We start from the raw sequence: 10,713 nt of genomic DNA on the forward strand, positions 1-10,713 counted from the left end.
CTTGTTATCACTAATAAGCAAGCTCTTCCTAGACAGGTGCTTACTCATTCATTTATTCATTCAATAAATATTTACATCAAGCACCTGTTGTATGGTATTTGGGCCATAAACCTGATCCACACGGCCCATCAGGTTTCTCTATGGCTAGAGTGAAATATCACTGCTATACTTCTGACTAATTCTAAGCCCACCAAGGACACTTTTGATCACAGTTTGACTTCTCCTGTAAATTTGCCTGCAGGAAGAATTCACTGGCCCAACAGTCTGGTTTCCCCTTGTAAATTAATGTAGTAGCATTATAAAGCAGTTTCTGAGGGAATGTAAGCAGTCTTCTGGGGGCCCAATCAACTCTAGAGGTCTGATCCAGTTAGGCGTCTGGTGGGTTGAAGAACAAACCTCAGGCTACAATGAATGCCCCCTCCAGGGCCCTGTTCTACCCCATGTCTCTTCACCTTGTGAAGCCTCCCAGCCCTGGAAACTGCCCAGTGGGCTAGTATCTGCTTGCTCTCATATGCAGATAGTTGAGGCATGGGGCTGCAAGGCTTGAGCCTGAACCCTGAGGACTTCCACCACATGTAGCCATCTGACTATATGCAGGACACTTGGGAATGCAGGGACCTCATTTACCAGGGTTGTGGACAGAATTCAACAGAATATATATGGAGAGGCACTGGTGGCATCATGCAGAAGGCAGGTGTTAAGAATTACAATAGGATCCCTCCCACCTACCTGCAACACTCTGGCTTGCCCTGTGTGTGCATGGGTTGCAGGAGGTGGTGGTGAGCCTGCGTACCTGCAGCTGCATAGAAGACTTGACTGCTGTTGAGGACAGGCCTGCCCCATGGTCATTGGGGACCTGATTGAGCCAGTGTAGGTAGAGTAATAAGCCACCTGTTAATGTCATTTGAAAGCCCTTGGAGGCTTTCCTGAGCCAAAATAAATTCCCCACCTGCCTGCCAATTCCCAACATTAGTCACTAACTGCTCGAAGGATGTCTTAGGTGTATTATGTGAGTTAAGGCATGATTGATCTCTTAGGCAATAGATTAGCTACAGAGTACCTGAGTGAGGAGAAGGTTATATAATTCACAGTAAAAATCCTTTGATGAGTTCCCTTGCACTGATAATAAAACACATAATTCTTAACATGGTTTGCATGTTCTGTCCTGCCAATCTTTCCCAAGGCTTCTTGTGCCATGATTACCACACTCAGGCCACACAGCCTTCTTCAGACCCATCGTCTCCTTCCCTCAAGAGCTTTGCACCTGCCACCTGCATAAGTCAGGATTCTCCAGAAAACCAGAATCAGCAGGGTACATATATGGATGTATGTGTATGTATATATGTATGTGAAAATATATAATATATATTATGTAATATATATTGCATATATATTATATAATCATTTATAATATATGTTCACACATATATAATTCACACATAATATACATACAACCATGTACAAACATACGTATATACACACACATGCACATATACATACATATACTTATATACACACACATAAAGATATTTATTTTAAAGAATTGGCTCACATAATTGTGGGGGCTGACAAGTCCAAAATCGGTAGGGCAGGCCAGCAGCCTAGAAAGTCAGGTAGGATTTCTGTGGTACAGTTTTGCAGCAGAATAGTTCCTTCTTCTCTGGGAAACCTCAGTTTTTGCTCTTAAGGCTCTCAACTGATTTTGAGGCTCATCCACATTATCAGAGGTAATCTCCTTTACTTAAAGTCGACTGATTGTAGATGTTAATCACATCTGCAAAATACCTTCACAGACTATGTTTGACCAAACTACTGGGTAACATAACCTAGGCAAGCTGATGCACAAATATAACCATTATACTGCCTCTGTGCTGGGATTTCCCCTCCCACCCCCTCCCCTCTTCCCTGACTGATGCCTTCTCACCTCTTAGATGCCAGTGTAAATATCGCTTCCTCAGGAAGCCAGCTCTGTCCCCTCACCTTATGTAGGTATCATGGTTGTTCTTTCCTTTTTCCTTGTTGCCCTGCCCCAGTTCTAAGCACACTTTGTGTCTGCTTATTTCCTCACTGTATCTCTCTATCCTAGATCTAAGCTCTGTCAGGGCAGGACCATGGAGGGTCTGGCCACCATAGCAGGGCTGCTGTAGCCCATAGATCATCTTTGGGTACATTAGTAAAAGGCTCCCTTCCTCTAGGTGGATATGTTTCTCACAGGTCAGTCTGGGGAGCTGGATTTCACCCCACTGCCTGGAAGCCCTTGTTCAGGAGTCAACCTGTACAGCCAGGCAGAATGGGAGACAGTGCTCTCAATAGAGAACAGGACAAATGAGTGTCCCTGATACAGGGACAGGGTCCTGGTTATGGGATACTTAGATAGATTTCATCTTGAGAAGAAGATTTGTAAAGAGGTGAGGAATTTGGGGATGAGGAAGCAGGATGGGGGGTAGGGACCCGGGCAGTGGGAATGCCTTAGTCACCATGGTAGGGGGTGGACAGAGATGAAAAGCCTACAAGGTGAGAGATAGATGTCAAAGAAAAACACCCCTTACCAGGAAAAGGACAGGGTGGGGGCATCAGCAGCAATTGGCAATCGGAAAGGACCTAGAAACATATACTATCAGAATTAGAATAGGCCCCAGGGGACATCTAATACAGAGACTTTCAATGGCAGGCCCCACATACCAATGGGATACATCAAATCTCCAGGAAGGAGCTTGTATATTTTGAAGAAGCATTGACTCATTATTATAGGACTCTAAGTTTATACTTTGGGAAAAGCTTTTTAAAGTCTTTTACTTTCTAAATTTGAAGTACAGAAGATAAATCTCTGGCATGGGCCAGACTAGAAGTATAATCAAAAAGCAAGATGTTCCTAAACCCTCCTTATCTTTTAACAGTTCAGATCCTGCTGTGGATAATCCCTAAAACTTTGGCCAGCTTTGCCAACCCCACCCACACTGTCTCCTGGGGCATTTGCACTCCAGGCCTGACAGTCTCTTGCCATTTGATGAGCTGGGCCAGCTTCTGAATTACTGCCTGGGCCTACACTCCTCCAGAACAGAGCTCCTTCAGGGCCCAGAGAATTCTTACAAGTAGAAACCAATCTCTGCAGCAGAACTCAAAGCTGCCTTGGAACTGGTCACGAGGGACAGCTGAAAACACCATCATCTTAAAAAAAAAGAATGAACCCAGGCAGGCAGTGATTTAGAAGAGGCCAGAGACTGTCAGCCAGGACTTATACGTGTTGAATTAATGGTGTATTTATTCAACAAACAGTCGCTAAGCTCCTGCATGGATTAGTCACGGGGCCAGGCAGGAGCAGTGAACAAGAGTTCCCACTCAGTGCCTTCGCAGTGGTCTGCCAAGGGAGAGGGACCCCTTCAGATGCTTTTCTAAATCAGGTCAGTGCCCACCCCCCATGGGCTGGGTGTGTTTATTAAAAATTCTCTCCTTAAATTTTGTCTTCCCTGCACTCAGGGCCTAGGGGAGTCAGAAGTGTTTCTGGGGTTTTCTGTGTTCTTCATCAAAACAGACGCTATGACTGCAAGCTCACAGGGAGAGGGGCTTGGCCCCAACTTTGACAATAGTCTAGCCACACCAGTGCCAATTCAAATGGCCTGTGTGGATCCGTTTGCAGAGCTGGTATAGGGTCCCTCCTTGTCTTGTTAATTCTCTGCAATTCCTTCAGAGCTGCCTAATGTACATAGGGGCAGGAAACATCTATGTCAATTTAAAAGTAAATTCACAAGTTCAATAGAACGCCTTCATTCAGAAAACAAAAGTTATCCATGTGAATGTTCAAATAGGAAGAAAAAAAGCTTTCTGTATTTATCAAAAGGAAGTATGGATTTTATTTATTTTTTTTAATGTTTATTTTTAAGAAAGAGAGTACACAAGCGTGAGCTGGGGAGGGACAGAGAGAGGGGGAGACAGAGGATTCAAAGCAGGGTCCCTGCTGAGAGCTGTAAGGGGGTGGTGCTCAACCCATGAACAGGAACAAGACCTGAGCTGAAGTCTAAGTAGGAGGCTTAACTGAGCCACCCAGGCGCCCCAGGAAATATCCATTTTAAAGGTCTGAGAAATGGTGCTTCCCATCCAGGCCTTGATCTTTTGAGCTGTTCACAACCTTCAGCCACAGTCCTCCACTTACCCCAATATTGTGCTGCACAATATTATTACTTCCTAAGAGTGGCAAGACCTGAGAAAGGTTGGGAAGCCCCACCTATGGCTCAGGACGAGCACTGTTCAATACCATAGATAGATATGAGCTACAGGTCACTACTGAGCCCTTGAAATGAGGCTAGTCATTAATATAAAAAGGGAGGGGGACAAAACATAACAGACTCTTAAATACAGAGAACAAACAGAGGGTTACTAGAGGGATTGTGGAAGTGGGGATGGGCTAAACAGTAAGGGGCATTAAGGAATCTACTCCTGAAATCATTGTTGCACTATATGCTAACTAACTTGGATGTAAATTTTAAAAAATAATAAATTAAAAATACAAAAATAAATACATAAAAGAGGCTAGTCCAAACTTAAATGTGCTATTAAGTGCAGAATACACATTGCATTTTGAAGATATGTTAGCAAAAAAAATGTGAAATACTTCATTTATAATTTTATATTGATCAGATGTTGAAATGATAATATTGACTATATTGAGTTAAGTAAAATATTATTAAAATTAATTTCACCTGTTTCAGTTTTCTTAGTGTTGCTACTAGAACATTTTTATAATTTTTTTTTTAACGTTTATTTATTTTTGGGACAGAGAGAGACAGAGCATGAACGGGGGAGGGGCAGAGAGAGAGGGACACACAGAATCGGAAACAGGCTCCAGGCTCCGAGCCATCAGCCCAGAGCCCGACGCGGGGCTCGAACTCACGGACCGCGAGATCGTGACCTGGCTGAAGTCGGACGCTTAACCGACTGCGCCACCCAGGCGCCCCTAGAACATTTTTAATTATATATGTGCCCTCCATCTGTGGCTTACATTACAGTTCTATTGGACAGCCCTGCTCTGGACAATCCTACTGCATCTTGACCTGAGAAAAAAAGATAAGAGTCAGCCTCGCTGGCAGTTAGTTAGTGGCTGTAGGAGGCCAGGAAAGGAGATCCACACTTTGGTTGCTTAAAAAAAGAGAAGAGAAGAGGGGAGAAGGGAGGGGAAGGGAGAAAAAATAGCAAAGGAAGCAATGTCTCCATTGGTTTGGGCTGCTATAACCAAGTACCAGAGGAGACTGGGTAAGCTTAAACAACAGACATTTATTTCGCACAGTTCTAGAGGGCTGAAAACCCCAAGATCAAGGTGCCAGCAGGTCTTCTGTCAGGTGAAGGCTGCCTCCTGGTTCATGGAGAGCTGTCTTCATGCTGTCTTCACATGGTGGAAGGGGTGAGGGAGCACTCTGGGTTCTCTTTTATAAAAAAGCACAAATCCCATTTGTGTGGGCTCCACCCTCATGGACTATTGAGGGCCCCACCTTCCAATACTATTACCTTAAGATTTATGATCTCAACATATAAATTTGGGGGAGACACATTCAGTCTCTATAACAGTCTCTAAACCTCATTCATCCCTCAATCCCTCAAGTTGCCCCCCCTCCCTGAATCCTCCTAATGACTCAGCCAGACTGACTGGCCCACATCGGCCTCCCTGTTATATTTGTGTTCTGAACAACACCGTTTAATAGTTTGGTTCAGCTCCACAAACATAGTCTATGTGCCCAATCCATGTGAAGTGCTGTGCTGGGGCAAGAGAGAACCATCCAAAGGACGTAAGTCCTGGCCCCAAGAAGGCCACTATCTGGTGGAAAAACAGAAACAGGCAATGGCCATACAATCTTCCCAGTGCCAGGGACTACATACTGAGGGAGCACCAAGGACTGAGAGATGTTTGCTCACTCAGAGTGTTTCTAATTCTCTCTTGTCCCCAGCTAGGTTACAAGCTTTAGAACCAGCAGCATGTCTTATTTCTTCTTCCTCCATCACCGAGCTTCAATACTCAGAAGATGCTGACTGAATGGAAAAGGTTTGAGTGACATGGTAGCTTTAAAATCAGATGACTGGATTCAAATCCCAGCTCTGCCAGTTAAACCAGCTGTTAAGTTGGGCAAGTTTTTGACCTATCTATGCCTTAGATTCCGCATTTATCAGACAGAGAAAGTAGGGTACCTACCTAGTAGAGCCCCTATATTAAGTGAGCTTAACTGTAAAAGTGTTTAACACAGGGCAGGGGCACATGTTGACAACAAAATGAATGTTAACAATGGTTATTATCATGACCATGATGATTACTGGCCAGCTAATCCTTATGTCTTCTGATTCTTCTAGTCTACACTACCATCATGGAGAAGTGAGCAGGGGAAGATGTTTGAATGAGTCACGGTGGCAGAAAAAGCTGCCCGAAGTTTGGCAGGATGTTATAAACACTAACCAACCCATTATTCCAATTTAGTGTCAGCAGAAACCCTTTAGCTACTAGGCGTGCTCAAACCTGACCTGGTTCAACAATGATCCATCTTAAGATGCAGGTGAAAAAACTTCATACAGTTCTTGATGCATAAAGGTATGTGGCAATCAATCAGTAATTGTATTGCAGTAGTTTTTGTGATTTAAACTGCTAAACTCATTCTTCAAGATCTAAGGCAAAAGAGGGGAGCAGAAAGCAGGCTGAGATGTATAAAGCATTCATGTATTTATTGAACAAAGTTTTAGGGAGCAACTAAAAGTTGTGGCCAGGCATTTAAGAAATGGTGAAATTAAGTCCCAGATCCCACCTTGTGAAGCTTATAATTGAATTGAATTATATATGGTCTTATGAAAGCAACACAAGTTAAAAAGATGCAGCCCAGATGTAGTCCTGTAGAAGGTGAGGAGAAGATGACATCCCAGTTAATGGTAAGATCTAAACAAAGGGGCACAAAAGAAAAGCAATCCCAGGTGGATGAAAATGCAGAAGCTAAGGATGGAGGTCAGAAGAGATCCAGATATTTATCAGAACATAGATAATTTTGTTTGGCTGGAGGTAGACAAGGGGATAAATCTGGATAGAAAACTGGAAAACTAGCCTGGATCAGATCATAGATACTCTTAAATATAAGTTAACAAGTTCAAGTTTTATTCTGTCCACAGTGAAGACTTCTGATGGTTTTTATCAAAGAAATTACATAATCAGGGAGATTTACTCTGGTGGAAGGTATAGCATGAATTAACATGAGAGATAACAGTTGGAAAGCTACTGATGGGGTCCAGAGCAGGCTGCCCCAAAATGTGCCACTCTGACCCTTCTCTGTACACCTCAAAGCAGGAAATAAATTTTTCTTATGAAGGGTGCACTTTCTACACCTGGAGAGTAGAAGGCATCTTTATCACCAGAGAGAGAGAATTCAGGACTGAGAAAATTGTATAAACAAACCTTGTTACTTCATTAATTTGCTACCCGAAGTCCAAACTTTTGTCTTGTTAACTCTTCATAAATTTCTTCTAAAAGGTATAAAAAGCTGCTGACTTTGGTCACTTCTTTGAATCCAATATTTCTATGAGCTCCCATACATGCAAAATTAAAATCTTTTTCTCCTGTTAATCTGTCTTGTTTAATTATTTGACCAGCCAAAGAACCTAGCAGGAAAAAAGGGAAGTTTTCCTCCCCTACACTGCTGTAATAGTCCAGAGGTGACAAAGGCTTGAGCACCCACAGTGCTGGCAGGAATAGAAAGAGATTCAAGCAACAGCCCCTGCCCTCTGACAGGGCGGGGTAGACACGGCAGAAGTCAAAGGTAAGTCTAAGTTTGTACTCAGGTGACTGGGGGAAAGTGGTAACCTTACCAGAAACAGCAACACAGGAGGAGGAGCCTGCTTTCAAAGGAAAGGTGAATTTGATTTTAGATTTATAGCCTGGTTGTCAGCCAAGGGATTTACCCAACAGACAGTTAATTCAGGATTGGCAAGAGGTCTGGGCTGCAGACAGATTTAGGAGTCATGCGTGTAATTAGTAATCAGAGCCATGAGACTGGATAAAACTCACCAGAGTGTGAAACTGCAGAGAGGGAATTAAAAGGAAAATGTAGAAGGGGAGGAGAGAGATGGAAAGAGAAGAAAATAAGAAGGAAGGAGAAAGGAAGGAATGAGTCAAGGACAGCTCAGGGAAGGAGTAGGGGCTGAGGGTAGGAGTAGGGGCAGGAAGCACTAACCGCCTTGAAACTAAGGGTGGAGTGATGCGGCTCTGTGCACACAGTCATAGCAGGAGCACCCCCTCAGACACAGCCCAGCTTGCCAGAGGGAAGCGGTTACCATTAGCAAGATTCTAAAGGCCCTGAGAAGTCCCTTACTTTATGCCCCCCCACCCCACTCCCATACACACCTACTTTAAAACCCTTTCCTCTATTGGCCTGAAACCACACAATCATATTAACCCTGGCTTGGATGAAGACGCTCCAAAGCCTCTTGTTAATGTGCCCCCAAATCTAGGGGTGCTCAGTGGCCGGATGGAGCCTGGAGTCCTCTTGGCTCTCGCTGTCCCTTGCTCTTACCACACCCGTAAGGCTACCACAATGGCAACTGGCCATTCTGACCCAGGTTCTCCTGGTGCCCAAACACCCCACCTCACCCATCAGTCGGAGCCCGCCAAGGCGGGGCGCCTAGTGCCCAGGCGGGATCAATGCGTGCCCAGAAACATTTCTGCTCAGTTCAACTGACACTTGTCGCTGCCACGAGGATCCACGAACAGTCTGCTCTTTCGGAGAAAGTCCAAGGGAACGCAGTCCGTCCCTCCCACCACACCAGCTTGGGGAGGAGGATCCTTGAGGCTAGGACACCGACCCCATGTGGGGAGGGGAGGCAATCAAGCATGTGGAGGCCCATGTGCACCCACATGCACAGGTGCCCTACGCAGAAACCATGGCTGTTGGGCACACACGGCCAGCGCCATTGACCTGACCGGGTGGCGCCGCCTCCCCTACTTGCTATGCCAGCTCTGGGCCAAGCAGTGGCCCGCTCTCAGGGACCAGACTGGGTGGTGGTGAGGCCCAGTGGCGGCCACTCCTCGGAGCTGCCCCCAGGACATCCTTGTGAAGAGCACCCCTGACCTGTCTTTGAGGTCTGTCACCGCAAGGAGAAAAGGGTGGCATTTATCCTTGTGCAAAGAGAGTTTAAGTTAAATATGTTCAGGCCATTCGGACTGTTTTCTACAGTACATTCAGTATCTCTTGGGAAGCATCTTGGTAGGAAACAGAAACTGAAAATTGTACATGACAGGAGCCAAGGAATACATTGCATAAAGAAAAGTGCCTCAAATAGCTTCAGATGTTTCTTGAACCCCTTTGTTGAACTTTCAGAAACTCAGAGTAAATATTATGCAATTCATTTGTGTTTTAATGATGCAAATGCCAACGAATGTATATTCTTTCAAGAAATGGATTTTTCTTCATCTAGTGCCTGCTCAATGCAGGTAAAAGGAGTTTAATTGAAACAGATACCCGGTTTCCCAAGTGTAGGAAAGGTGTATCTCCTTCCTTGAGACTGAGCAAGGAGAAAACCTTGGCAGTGTTCATTTGAGGATCTTCTCACCAGCAGCCTGGCCTCCCTGAGAATACTGGACAAAGTATTTCACTATTGCAGAAGGGCTGTCCTAATTTCCGGTGTATTCGTTTGGTATGCTCTGTACAGAACAAGGTGGTGGGCTGGACCTAGGAAATCAATAAAGAAGAACCTGGAAGGAATAGCCTGAAGAGCTGGAGCTGCCCAGGAAGGTGAGTACAGCTGGTGTGTGCTGGTTGAGCTAATTTGTCACTTAAATGGTGAGTTTTGTTGTTGCTCAGGACTTTGCATGAACCACGTGACAGATCTGTATGCTTTACCACCTTCAAGGGCCAGTTTCCAGATTACATTCACCCTCTTCCCATACCAACAGGTATTGAACTTAGATAACAAAATTCTGATCTTTGTATAGAAAGATCACCAGAAAAGAAACCTCAAATGATTGCCACCTACAAAATATGAAATGCAGAGAGTATCATCAGCTGGAAGTTTGCAAATTTGTTACGCCTGTTTTGTTTACATGTAATGACCCCACTGAACTAAGCTAAGGTGAATAACAGTGAAAAAGGCCGTCTCTGATTGACTTTTCTTATCATGCCCCTTTGTATGTATAAAGGTATAAAGGGAAGATTTAAAACCCAGAAAATGTCTATTAAAACTGTACTATGGAGACATCATCTTATGCTTTTGGTTTCTAATGAGCAGACAAGTACTGAAAAATTTCAGAAAATTCTATTCTGTGCAATAAATACAAATTTACTTTTTAGATAAATTTTGACCCTACCAAATATTAGTGAATTCCAATTGTCCATCTTGTAAATCTTCCCTTATTTAGATAAAAGATTGGTAAAGGAAGAATTTGATAGTCCAAATATAAATTGTTTTACTTGTGTGTTTAGCTTTTTGCTCCTATTTTCATACTGAATCCTTCAGTTTCCATATCCCTCCAATGACTACTTGCTTTTTAAGACTACGTACGTTTTTGGTTCTTTGGAAACTAAAAAGATGAGCTTTTTTTTAAACTTAAATAACATTATGCTAATTTGACTTTGCTTTTACTCTATTTTACTTCTTATGGGAAAAAAACTAACTGAAATTTTAAATTTGCAAACAAGCTCACATGAGAAAAGGAAAAATCACAAGATTTTATGAGGCTTTTCCTTTGTTTTATATACT

At 43.7% G+C, this 10,713-nt stretch overlaps 1 long non-coding RNA gene across 2 annotated transcripts in view; it reads left to right on the forward strand.

Annotated features, from left to right (window-relative positions):
* The window catches only part of LOC121030894 (uncharacterized), a 34,109-nt gene that overhangs the window by 17,010 nt on the left and 6,386 nt on the right, over positions 1-10,713 (forward strand). Inside the window, exons 4-5 of one of the 2 annotated variants that reach the window (XR_005790457.1) lie at positions 5,004-7,778; positions 9,667-9,749. This is a non-coding gene — a long non-coding RNA (uncharacterized LOC121030894). Of the gene's footprint in view, positions 1-5,003; positions 9,750-10,713 lie in introns of both variants that reach the window. The other variant, XR_005790456.1, reaches the window with a different exon arrangement.

The sequence above is a fragment of the Herpailurus yagouaroundi genome, unplaced genomic scaffold (genome assembly GCF_014898765.1).
Source record: "Herpailurus yagouaroundi ecotype Mexico unplaced genomic scaffold, PumYag 140, whole genome shotgun sequence".
Taxonomy (NCBI): Eukaryota; Metazoa; Chordata; class Mammalia; order Carnivora; family Felidae; genus Herpailurus; species Herpailurus yagouaroundi.